Source organism: Crocodylus porosus, unplaced genomic scaffold (assembly GCF_001723895.1).
Source record: "Crocodylus porosus isolate Cpor-Errol unplaced genomic scaffold, CroPor_comp1, whole genome shotgun sequence".
Taxonomy (NCBI): domain Eukaryota; kingdom Metazoa; phylum Chordata; order Crocodylia; family Crocodylidae; genus Crocodylus; species Crocodylus porosus.
The window spans coordinates 58,980,287-58,993,175 of record NW_017728943.1 but is presented as its reverse complement, the minus strand read 5'-3'; the positions used below and the strand labels follow the sequence as shown (position 1 = coordinate 58,993,175).

At 47.6% G+C, this 12,889-nt stretch overlaps 1 long non-coding RNA gene across 1 annotated transcript in view; it reads right to left on the bottom strand.

Annotated features, from left to right (window-relative positions):
• Window positions 1-12,132, bottom strand: part of LOC109319672 — a 58,686-nt gene extending 46,554 nt beyond the window's left edge. Inside the window, exon 1 of the long non-coding RNA XR_002103582.1 lies at window positions 10,718-12,132. This is a non-coding gene — a long non-coding RNA (uncharacterized LOC109319672). The remainder of the gene's footprint in view (window positions 1-10,717) is intronic.
• Window positions 12,133-12,889: the final 757 nt, after the last annotated feature.

The following is a 12,889-nucleotide window of genomic DNA, read 5'->3' as shown; positions in this document are numbered from 1 at the left end:
GCTTGTAAAGCCGTGCCAGGGGTCCAGCAATGACCTCAGCCAATTCCCTCAGTACTCTAGGGTGGAGATTGTCCGGACCAGCTGATTTGAATACATCTAGTCCTTCCAGAAGTTCCCTAACTAGTTCCTCACTAACCCTTGGCCTAGGTGCGCCTCCCCTGGGGTCTAAGGGGGCCCAGAGGGGGGGGTAACTGTTCCAGTCCCTGCTTGGGGGGGCACAGCCAATCTCAGGGGGTGCATGTGCACCTGTGTGCACCCCCTACACATCGCCAATGACTTGAGGGTTGCTGTGGACCATAACCTGAATATGAGCCAGTAGTGTGCTCTTGTTGCAAAAAAAGGGAAACAGCATACTGGGTTGTATCAACAGAAGTGCTACTTGCAAATCAAGGGTAGTGATTACTCCACACTATTTAGGACTGGTGAGGCTTAACTGGTATGTCCAGTTTTGGGCTCCACATTTCAAGAAGGATATAGATAGATTGGAAAGAGTCCAACAGAGAGCAACAAAAATGATTAGGGTCATGGGAAAAAATGATTTATGAGGAAGACTGTAAGGTTATTTAGTATGGAGAAGAGAAGTCTGAAGGGGGGATTTGATAAGTCTTCAAATACCTGAAGGGAGATTACAGAGAGGATGGAGATGCGCTTTTCTCCATGACTGTAGGGGACAGGATTAGGAGCAATGGCCTCAAACTTCAGCAGGAGAAATTTAGGTTGGAAGTTAGGAGAAACTTTCTGACTATGACTGTGGTCAAGCATTGGAACAAGCTACCCAGAGAAGTTGCAAAATCTCCGTCCTTGGACTTTTACAAGACCAGGTTAGACAGATACTTAGCTGGTGTGGTTTAGTCAGGGATGGTCCTACCCTGAGCAGAGGGCTGGACTAGATGATCTTGTAAGGTCCCTTCTAGCCCTACATTCTTATAACTCTGTGATCCTATTCATGGGGCCAGAGACAGAAATCGAGCCAATTACTTTGTAGTTTGGTGCTTAGAGTAGTTAGCTAGGAAGGGGAAGGCCTGAATTCTCCTCCAAGAATTTTCTGCATTTTGTCCAGTGAAAGGTGTAACATAAAATATAGAAAGAGTCTACGGAGTAGGGACTGGAACCTCAGGTTTCCTTCTACACTTGAATATCCTAACCCAGGATTGGCAATCTTTTACAAGTGACTGGCCAAATTAGCACAACTTGCTCTGAAGGTAGGCTACTGCTGCTTCTGGCATGGCCACTCCTTCCCTTGCTGCCACCACTTCCTGCAGCTGCCAAGTTGTTGCAAACATCCTGCTCTCTTGGGCTAACTGAAATAACTTTTTGGGGAAAAAGATGTGGATTTAAATTCACTGGGTATGTGTCTTTGCATGCATTTACTCCAGCCTATATTTACTGTTCAATAAGCTACTGCTGAGTAAGGATTTTGGGGTAGGTGTCTACACATGCAAGGATTAGGTAGGAGATTTGCTTCCAGTTCCCTGAAGTCCTGCAGTGTGCCCCTGTGGCCACCAGAAAGAACTCCAGGCTCTGGCTGCAGATGCCAGCACCCAGCAGCCCTCTTTAAAAGCCAGCCCCACTTTGCTCTCTGGCCAGCCTCTTCCTCACTCAGGAGCATGGCAAGTACAGAGACAGCATGCAGTAGTTTTCTCTGTGGCCAGTCTACCTCCCTGTGCTATGGCTGCCCCAGCTCCTGACCCTGGCAGTGGTGATGACCAGTACCCTGTGCTCCTGCTCCTGCTCCCAGGGCTAGCCCTCATGCTGCTACTGCACTCTGAGCATGCCCCTGCTCCATGTGGCCCAGGTGGTGTGCGATGAGTTATTTGTGTAGGCTGAAGGGTGCCCAACCCACTATGCCCTGCTGCTGCTGATCCTCATGTTGCCCTGGGTACACCTATGCCCCTGATTGGGGACCCTGAGTTTTGATGGTGTAGGGGGCAAGCCCAGGCTCCCCATAACCTCAGCTGCTGCCTGGAGGGCTACCTGTGGAAGTGCTACATGTCTCTGTCCCCTGCTGCCAAGCAGGACATCACTACCAACATCACCATCTTCCTTAGGGTGTGAGAGACCTATGCCTACCCAGCTGGGGAGGCATGGGCTGCTTATAACATTTTGCACTCTCTCCCACTTCTCTGCATGCTGTTGGGGGGAACCTGGGGTCAGAAGAGTATGAGTGGGCTAGGCAGGAAGGGGGCAGGGGTGGGGGCTGGGGCAGGGAAAGGGAGGGCCCTCCCCTAGTGTAGGTCTTACTACATGTCTAGGGATGGTGTGGCTGGCAGCTTGACGGGGTCCTCCAAGCTGGTGAAGATGTGCAGCTGTGCCCAGTGTCCTTAGCATGTGGGGTGCAGTGTACTGGGGCTGGGGGTCCCCCCGGGGAGGAGCTGGCACTGCTGGTGGCCACCAGTGACATGGTAGGCCATTCTTCATGGTCAGTGGTGACAGTGCTGGTGCACCTACTGACTGGCTGTGCTCACTGATTAGGTGATGAGGAGGGGGAGCAGGTGGGAGTGCCAGTGCTTCTTCTGCAAGTGCCGGTCAATTGCTGCAGCTGCTCCCAGAAGTGGCCGCATCCACTCCCAGAAGTGGCTGCAGTGATCTGCCACAATGATTGGCCATTGCAGGATCAGCAATGAGGGGGACCCCACTCCCTGGGCAGCAAGATTGGCCCATGGCCCCCCCCCCCGGTCGGTGGGACTGGTTGCAGGGGGAGCACATGCCCCCCTGACTAAGGCAGCACCAGTCGCCCGTGCTCATGGTGGGGCCTGGGGCTGCACAGCTGTCAAGACAGGTGCTGACCAGGGCTCTCCAAGCTGCTGGTGGAGGCTGCAGCTGGGAAGCTGGGTGGGATGGGATGCTGTATGCCCGAGGGTCCCTCCTCCACTGTTATGTCACCGGAAGTTCCAGGGCAAGGCAGGGCAAGGGCTTGGGTAGGCAACCCATGCTGGTATAAACTGCACGGTTGCAGCCTGGGTTCTAGGGCACCAAAATACTGGTCAGCTGCTGCATAATGAGCATGGTCTTGTGGGCATGGTCAGACTGATGATTGTGTTTGATCTTGGCGACCCACTCTGCCCACAAAGCTTTGACCTTGATGCAGCACTGCCACAGCAACCGGTCATGCCCTCACTTCTGCACCCCACCTGACATGGCCTCAAGAATATGGGTGCTGGAACACCCACCCTGCTCAAACTGGTGCAGCACCCCCGCATCACCCTAGAGTGCCACGAGGTTGCCTGCGTCCTTCTGGCTAGGCTTACCATATGTCTGGGTTTTCCCAGACATGTCCTCTTTTTTGGTCCCCTGTCCTCCTGTCTGGGCAGGTTTTTAAAATGTGAGCAAATGCATGGGTTTTTGCTCTACCTCTGTTTTCCTGTGCATTTCCAGCTTGGCTGCTTGGGGCTGGGACTAGAGGGGCAAGTTGATTGGCTGCTGGAGGATCACATGCTCTGTGCATGGGCCCTGGAAAGCTGTTTGCAGGTAAGAGAGAGAGACACAGAGACAAAGAGAGTATGTGTGCTTGCATGTGAGCTGTGTGGACAGCAGGGCTGGGGGGGACAAGGGGCTGGCTGGGGGTCAGGAGTGAGGGGCACCAGTAGGCTGGGTGCTTGTGGTGGCTTAGTCTTGAGAGGTAGAGGCATGGGCATATCACTGCCCCCCCATCATATACCTGTCCCAGTGTCACCAGCCCTGGGCAGCTGCTAGCAGTACCCAGTACAGGGGCATGGCAAGGGACAGTCAGCCGCATAGAAGAGGGTATGCCGTGCAGCATCTGTAGGCTCAGGGCGGGTTGCTGGGGTGTGCTGCAGCAGGTGGCACTGGCCCTACTGCCAGAAGCAACTTGTAGGCAGCCCTGTGGGACTGAAAGGGCTGAGCAGAGACTGCAGCAGCCTGCAGTAGCCTTTGCCAGTCTGCTGGCCCCAACGGCACTTCCCTGGGTGCTGCGTGGCATAGCAGGGGCTAGCAGTGCCACTGGGGTGCTGCCAGGCAGGAATACATAGAATTTTCTATACATAAAATGTTAATACATGGGTACACTGCTGATTCTAGATGTCCTGTTCTTTCATTGCTGAGCATGTGTTATTTCCACTGAAGACAATGGGAATTATATCCAACGAAAAGAAGACAGGACAGACAGCTGGTCAGTGCAGTTACAGCTAAGTTATGACTTGTAAGAAAAGGCCTTTAGCCTCCTTTTCCCATCTCATATTTATTTTCCTTGACAACTCTGCTCTGATCTGGCCCCTCCTCAGCAGATCTGAAGATCCTTCATAAAAATCCATAGTATTTTCAACTACAGTGTGTGGTGATTCAGGTACCTGTTGGAAGTCATATGGTCACAGCACATTAGATCCAGTAAGCCTTGGGCACCTAAAACAAGACATAGGCAGGCTTGAAGTAATAATCCAAGTCATTCTTGTGACATCCAAGTCCACCTGACGGGATTTATGTGGATTCTAACACCTCAGTCATAAAAAGCAACTGAGAGGAAGCCTGACTTTGTAGGCCAGCGAGAGGGAATCCTGGGTTTCAATCTCTGCTGCCATGGATTCAGAAGTTAGATATTCCATCCACTAGCTACACTGAGATGCCTGACTTCTGCCTGCTTAACACAGCTGCTACAGGATCAGGCTATGATGACATCTGTGACTTTTTTTCCTTTAAAAGGCAGAAGAAGGTACCAAGCTTTTATTTAGTGGTTAGAGCATAGGAAATGTGCAACTTGGACTTACTTCCCATCTTACACTGAGTGGGTGTGTCTACACAAGACATGTTACTGTGCAGTTGCCTAGTTTACTGCACAATAAGCACTTGTGTCTACATGTGTGTGCACTTACTGTACAGTAAAAACCCTTAATTGTACTTAAATTTGCTACCTGCAAAACTAGGTAGCAAATTTAAGTGCAATCAGTTACTGCTCATTAACGCATATGTAGATGTGACGTGGGAGCAAATTTTGCTCCTGGGTCTGCTCAGCCACTAGGGGATGGCCTGAGGCCTGCTCCAAGGCTGCAACTTAGGAGTCTCTTCTGCTTCAAGGCTGGGCTGTCTCTATAGCAGCCCCTGTTTACAGGCTATAAAAGACTGGACATTTTGTGCCCTGGGATGGGGCACACAGACCAGGGAGCCAGAGGGCACTGAAGGCCCTATGTGTTCCCCTAGGCAGGCCACAGCCTTGATGTGCCTGAGTATTAAAATTCTATGTACAATATCTACCCTATTTGCACTTTTACATTTTTTGCAGAAACCACAGAAAAAAGTGGTTTCTGCAAACCCCACAAAAATGGTGATCCCTGCAATTTTAGCATGCAATTGCCAGGAAAAAAACTTAGTAAAAATAAAATGCTGGTTCCCCAGTGGGCCAGCTGGGCAGGGAAAGAGAGAGGAGGAGCTGCTGGCATGAATGAGAACAGCAAAGATGGTGGCCATCCCTTCCCCCACTGCAGATTAGCCAAGAGGCCTGCCCATCACTGGCGAGGGGTGGGCCACACAATGGGCAGCCCTCTTGGCCAATTAGTGGCAGGGGGAGCGGCTGTGAAGAGGCAGCAAAAATGCTATTGTGCAGTGGATGGCCCGTGATTTTTCTTTCGCCTCAGTGAGACTTAGGTATATCCGTATTTATGTATGAACATTCAAGAGAGAACTCTCTCTCCTATCAGCATCTCATTGTGTCTCAACTAGGGCTGTCAAACAATTTAAAAAATTGATCACAGTTAGTGGTGCAATTTAAAAAATTAGTCACAATTAATCACAATTTTAATTGCACAGATAAAAAATCAAAATTATGCACAGAAAAACTCAAAATTACGCAAAATTATGCAGGTACTCTGTATGGTTGGGGTGTGGGTGGGGCATGTGTGCGTGTGGTGAATTTGTGAAGGTGTGGGGATGTGTGGGTGTGTGTCTGGAGTTTGGAGCCCGGGGAGGGGGGGTCCCCACAGAAGGGTCAAGAGTGAGGGGCAGCAGCAGGGCTGGAGGGACTGCGGCTTGGGATTCAGTTGCAAGATCAAGGCATAGGCATATCTCTGCCCCCGCCCCCCCACAAATCATATTACCTCCCCCACAGGTGTCCTCTTTTTTGAGACTCAAAATACTGTAACCCTACAGGAATGCAGCCTGGTGGCATATACAGCAGCACCTAGCAAGTAAGTCTGTGGAGGGGAAGAGGCAGGAGGGAAGGGGAGGGAAGGGGCAGGGGAGCAGATCGAGGCTGTCACAGTGAGTGAGGGAGTGGGGTAGGGACAGGGGCAGGGGCTGGAATGAATGGGACCTCAAGGCCGGGGTGGGTCATGAGATGGAGTTGTGGGTGGCTCATCCAGGGGCGCAGGGAGGGAGCAGCTCTCCGCTGCTGTGTACACCCCTGAGGGAGACATAGGGGGCATGTGTTCCCTTGATTTATACGTGGGGAAGAGGTGGGCTGCTCACTGTGGGCCAGGGCTCTGTGCCTTGCTGCCTTTGCGCTGGAAGCTGCACACTAGCTGTGCCAGGGCCCCCTGCCTATCTAGCGGCAGGAGGCACAATGTGGCATTGTGTGGCTCCTGGGGCAATGGAAGCAGGGTGTAGAGCCCTAGCCTGCAGCAGGAAGCCCACCTCTGCCCTGTGAAAAAATCAGGGGGCAAGTGCTCCCCATGCCTCCCGAGCAGCGAGGGGCTACCTTCCCCATGACCCTGGAGGAGCCTCCTGTGGCTGCACACTTGCACATGGGGTCTGTGTGTCTTTGTTTGTGTGTCCCCCCCTTCACTTCCCCCGCCTTCCTGGTGTGGCAGCCCAGAGCCCACACTGGGGCTCCCAGTGCACTGCCACCACTGCCCTGCTGTGCAGCCCAGAGGTGGGGGTGATGGCAGTGGAGAGGAGCCCAGGCATGGGGGCTCCAAAACCGTGTACACAATTAGCACATTTTTGGCAGAGCAGCATCGGGGTGCTTGCTACTTAATGGGCTGTTGCAGGTCACAGATAAGCCTACATGGTGAGCAGCAGGGAGACCCCTGCCTGGTAGCCATTTTAAGGGGGAAGGTGGGTGGTAGAGCACCTTTGATGTCTGCCACTTTAAGACACCAAACTTTAAGGTGTGGGCCAGCCCTGATGAGGCAGCCATTTTAGATCCAGGCCCACTAGGTTGGGGCAGCAGTCTGCTGCTGCAGCCAGAACAACAACATCCAGCTGAGCTGATGCTCAGAACTTCCTGGGAGGTAAGGGCAGGAGCTGTGGGGATGGCAGGAGCCTCCTTGTCCTGGGTATCACGTGAAACTACACCCTATTGGGGAAGGATGGGTTGGTGGGGCTGCCCGTGGTGGGGGAGCTCCCTTGAAATGCCAGGCCAGTTGCCTCTCCTGCAAAAGGTGGGGAGGTGTGCCTTAAAATCCCAGCCCCCACACCCTGGTGGGATACTCAGACCTAGGGACAGGCATGGGGATCAGGCATGTCTCTGGACACATAAGCCCTATGGCGTGTAAGACCCCAGAAGCCCCAGTAAGGAGACATATAGTTAGAGTAGTCCCAGTGAGGGGACAGGAAGGGGCCAGGTATGTCTATGTGACATGTGAGCCTCATGGAAGGGTAAGACCCTGGTTGGCCCCAGAGACTGGGGCAGTAGTGTGGCTCCAGCAAGGGGCTGGGTAAGTCAGCGTGACACCTGAGTCCCACAGGGGGGCCCAAGACCCCAGTGGCCCCTGGAAAGGGGGACTGAAAGGCCCAGCGAGGGGCTAGGGGCAGAGTCAACCCACTGTAAGGCCCAAAGGCAGTGCCATGTAGAGTAGGGAAGCTCAAGTGACCCAAAGGGCTCTGTGTGCACTGGTCAGAATGAAAGTAGTTAAAGCCCAATGGCCCGGAGGGGTAGCTCAGGGAGCAATGGCAGGTTGAGAGTGGCCCTAGGTAGGGCAGTATGAAAGAGGCCTGGTGAGAGAGGGTGGAGTGTTAGAGGCCCCAGTGAGAAGGTGGTGGTACATATGCAGCCCAGTGAGAGGCCCAGCACAAGACTGAGTTTGGCTCGGCCTTAAGCTGGATGTGTAATAATAAATTGGAAAGCCCTAGTGAGAGGGCATAGGTGGATGACCCTAGAAGGAGGGCATAAGTTGAAGCCCCAGGGAGGCGGCAGATAGGCCATGGTAAAGCTATGGACACCTGAGGTTGCAGCTTTCCCAGAGGCCAAGACCCCAGTAAGCCCTCAAACACAGTGAGGCCAACTTTGGGTCAAAGGTTAAGAACTTGTTTTGGATGCCATCTGTGAGGCAAGGGCCATTGTCTAGGGGCAGTACAGAGCTGTGGACAGCGTCCCCTGGGATCAGGGCATTAAAATGGGCAGCCTCCCCCATTTTACACCTGTTTATGAAACAGCAAGTCATGGCAGGCAAGACTAAGCAGACTGTCCTACATAGACCAGTGGGCGGGCCGACATGAGAGTGAGCCCCAAGATGCACCCGTTACAACATTAAAAAATAAACATGTTAATTGGTTCTTGTATTTAATTGCGCATGATAATAGCGATTAATTGACAGCCTTAGTCTCGACAGTACTTTGTCACCTCTGTTCTGTTCACTGTTACAGAAGAAGTGTCTTTACTCAGATACTGGTACGTCAGAGCCTTCAAAAACTTAACTGGAATGCAAATTAGATAGATACAAGTACAAATAAAGCATTGACTTGCTGGACAGGTTTGAGTGTGATTTTTGACGCTATGTACCTGGACTTGACTAACACATTTTACCACTTGTAGGAGTCTGTGTGTGTGACTCAATGGAGCACTGAGGAGGAAGCTATATAACTGATAACTGGCAAATGAGTGATTGAGAATAAAAAGACTGAGTGAAACATGTTTGTCATCCTGTGACACCTCTTTGATTTGAATTTGGTTAGCTGTGATGCAAATGGAAGTCCAAACTCTGCTGGCTTCTACGATGAAAGAAGGAGGGAAAAATCATTTGCTTTGGGGGCCTTCCTTACAGAGCTACTAAGCATGTCCTATACAGCAAGTATTCACATCACAAAACAAGTCTTTACTTACCATACTTGTGGTCATCCTCACCAGAAAAGACAGGGATTCAGCAAACATGGAGAAAGAATGTTCCCTTCAGCCCTAGTAATGGGCCTTTCAGGTCAGCACTGTGACACATACATTGCATTTATGATTAAGTGTTTGAAATTTTAACTGCTGCTGCTGTCTTTGTCGTATTTGTTCAGTGGCTAAAGAAGCAGTTTGCTGTCAATCACCTTGCATGAGATCTAATTTCACTTAAGCACACTGTTGGTAGGTGATCTGGAAATGGAACCATTAATTTTAATGTAGTAAGTATATGCATGTATTAAATTTTATTGCTTCGTACGGTTTTACAGGGGACTTATGTGAGACAATTTCAAATCATTGAAAATTTGCAAATATGTATACTCTACAAATCATATCATAAGAGATGTATATTTAGGACACCTCCAAAATTCAAAGCAAAGTTCCTCTGACATCTAGAGGAGCAGAATCAAATTCTTACAGAGTAAGGGCAGCATCTTGTCTTCCACATATTTATTATCTCTTAAGTGCACAGTACATTTTTTAGTGTATACATTATCATCATCATCAATAGTGTAAGTTTAAAAAATACTGGATCTTAACACACAGAATTGCTGAGTATTAATATCCACTAAATCAGTACATTAAAAAAACATAGTATTAAACGTGTGGCAAAAGCCAAAAATATTCCAGTGTTTTTCCAAGAGCTTCCAAACTTTTCCCATGTAATATGATCATCTGCACAGCCAAGGTATCACATTTCAAAACTAAGTAAAGGTCAGACATTTAGCTGTAACTTGGACCATATGGGTTTGAATCAAACACAATATTTTCACATTATTTGCATTTATATGTTCTTTGTATTTTTATGTTTCTGTTCAAAAGAAAGGAAATCCTAGATAGCAAGACAAGTAATCTATGTTCTGAGGCAGTAAATCCAGTGGGAAAATGAAAGGCTATCATAAGAAAGTTTTTAGGAGTGGCAAGCAGACTGTTGGGTGGAGGCCATGTTAGAGGGACTTTAATGAGAGTTGCAGGTGCTCACCTGGGACATTTCTCATTTGTTGGCAGAATGACAAAGGTGGAAGCTGGGTTGTTTCTTTTAACACGCAGCTCAGTAAAAATTATATATTTATATTTAAATGAAAGACCAAAATAATGCTTATCTAAGGCTCTAGCTACCAAAATGTTTTTAATGCCACAAACAGATCTCAGTAGCATTAAAGTAATCAGTTCAACAAGAACTCAGCCAGTTACCCATCTCATCCACAGAAGCTCCTTTCCATCCCTAAGGGGCCTTCTTTCACTCTCACTTAAGAGAGATGTCCTTCAAGCTGAAGAAGCAAAACAATAGGATTGCACTTCATTTTTATGTAATACAAAATTCTTTCTTTCTTACAAGATGTTATTCTGCAACAGGAAGCTGCCTCCAAAAGAACGTCACACTTGAAGACCTCAGACCCCAGCAGTAACTCTTCCACAAACAGCCCCAGTTACTTGAATGAGGCCAACTGTATGAATAAGGTGAAAAGGTGTGTGAGCTTCCCTTTAGTCTCTGCATGGCTTATCAGGATCTTGAGTTAAGGCACATAGGCATAAGCAGGGGTTTCTTTCTGGCTTGTTTCACCTGACTCCCTGTCCCCCACAAAAGAGGTCTATGGGGTTTTACCTTCACCCTCTACTCCAGGAAGGCACAGCTGAACAAGTAGTGGTCAAGCACAAATTACTTACTGCTGTCCTTGGCTAGAAGCAGGGAAGAAGCAATGAAGGAGCTACAGGTCGGAGTGTCTCTGTCAGGATGCCTCTGGGGCTCTTCCTGTGGCAGCACAGCTCAGGGCAGTGAGAAAGTCACACTCTTGCCCTTAAAGAACACATAAATTCAAGCTTTGTGTATGTATCTAGGCTTCCATTTACCATCACAGCTCAAAGACTCACTGCATGGACCCTATAAATAAATGTGCACAGAAGACTGACCATTTACGTTTCAAATGGATCTTCATTAATGTTTCAAGCTGTCAATAAACCTAGTATAGGGAAATATTATGATTATTAGCACTGAAAGGCTTCTATGTGAGAAAAATGGTTGATACCAGGGGACTAATAATATGTTCCTAGTTGGCTTTTAATTCAGCTTAGCATATACAAATGCTCTTAAGTGTTGAATGGAAAAGCAAGCTACAGAATCTACAGCGTATTTCAGCAAAGTGCAGCTGGCTGGAATATTTCGTGCCTGGGGCAACATTTTCCAGTTCAAAAGATAAACACTTATGTATAATAGAGAAAATGAGTTGTATAGAATATTTGTTTTAATGTATGGCTACATATTCAGACTCATTATTGAAATCTGTAAAAGGGAAATAACTTCCACTGAAATTTTGCAGTTACCTAGAGAGCCAGATACCTCCTAGCAAACATCAGCCCTCTGAGCCCCATCTTGGAGACAGAGGTCAGAATTCCTACAAGTTAATATTTTCCAAGCCACACTAAAAACTTCCCATTGGCTACCTATCATCAGCCGTTTACAGCCTGCACAGAAAAGGAAACTCCTGTTCAGTCCTTTGACCGTTCCTGTAAACTGATTAAAAACCTCTCCCAAGAAATGTCCCCTAGTGATCTCCTACATAATATTTTATTGTCTATGGTTCTTAGTGTATAGATATGCATTCTGCTGAAGATATAGATAATAAATATTGCTTAGATAACATAGCCTGTGCAATGAACCTTATTAAAAGGTAGTTGTAGGGCTCTTTTCTGATCAAATCTGATTAAAGCATGTAAGGGAGCTTTCTGATGCTTCTGTCCTAATACACCAGTGTGCATGGCTGTCAGAGTTGCATGCAATTTCAGAAATTTCACTGGAACCTAGTTTAAATTTTACTACTTCTAATTGCATTTTTCATCAAAGTAAACTTTTAAAAAGAGGGGAAACCTCCACTGCACAATGAGGCATTGAGAAGCATGTGTTCCATGGTACAGAAGGATATGTTATGATTCTTATCTTCATGAGACTGTGAAAAAATAGTTCTTTGTCCTCAACCTCATTAAAAAGTTATTTAATAAAGAACTTGAAACCATTATCAATATTTACAAAAGAAATGCTTGAGAGCTGAGTTATATGTTTTAAAATTCACAGAAGGCTCAGTGCATTGAAGCAACAATATATGTGATAGGAAGTATAGTTGACATTTTCCAAATATAAAAACCAGATGATGGAAGGTTTAATTTCTATACGTTGGAGCAGTAGCTGAGAGTTTACTAACCCCCTGGGAATATTTGCAACTCAGCAGGGTGCTGAAGGGATAAAAAATTTCCCAGCACTTGTGAAAAATAGGTTGCTATCTACAAGATTTCTCTAAATTTGGTGCCAGACTGTTTTTAGAATGAGAAGTATTGGAAATGAAGAATTTTGGAACTAAAACTTATTTCCTGAATTTCACTAAGAAACTGTCTGAATAAATTAGGTCAAACTATTAAAAAGTATTTTGTGAATAATAAGTTGTTCTACTAAACAGCTTGTTGACAGTCAGGTCTTTAATTTTGCTGCTTGCAAGATATTACTAATGTTTTTATTAGCTAATGTATACTATAGTTCAGATATAGGTTGGGCAGGATCTGGGGAAACCTGACTGCAACCAAGGTAGGAAAGAAGAAGAAGGTCTATGTTTACAGCAAGTTTTATGCAGCAATGGTCCTTTGTTCCTCCATTCAAAATTTTGATCATCAGACCTTGCCACCTGATTCAAGAAGTGCATAAGGGTAAAGTTACATGTTACACTTAGACCATACCCAGGACACTTAAAAAGTGAGTGTCTGCACATTGAAATTTGTTAACTTGTTTTAAATCCCTCTGAGCATTTCAGAGTTATTCCACTTCAGGTGGGGGTTAACTGGGCCATGCTACCT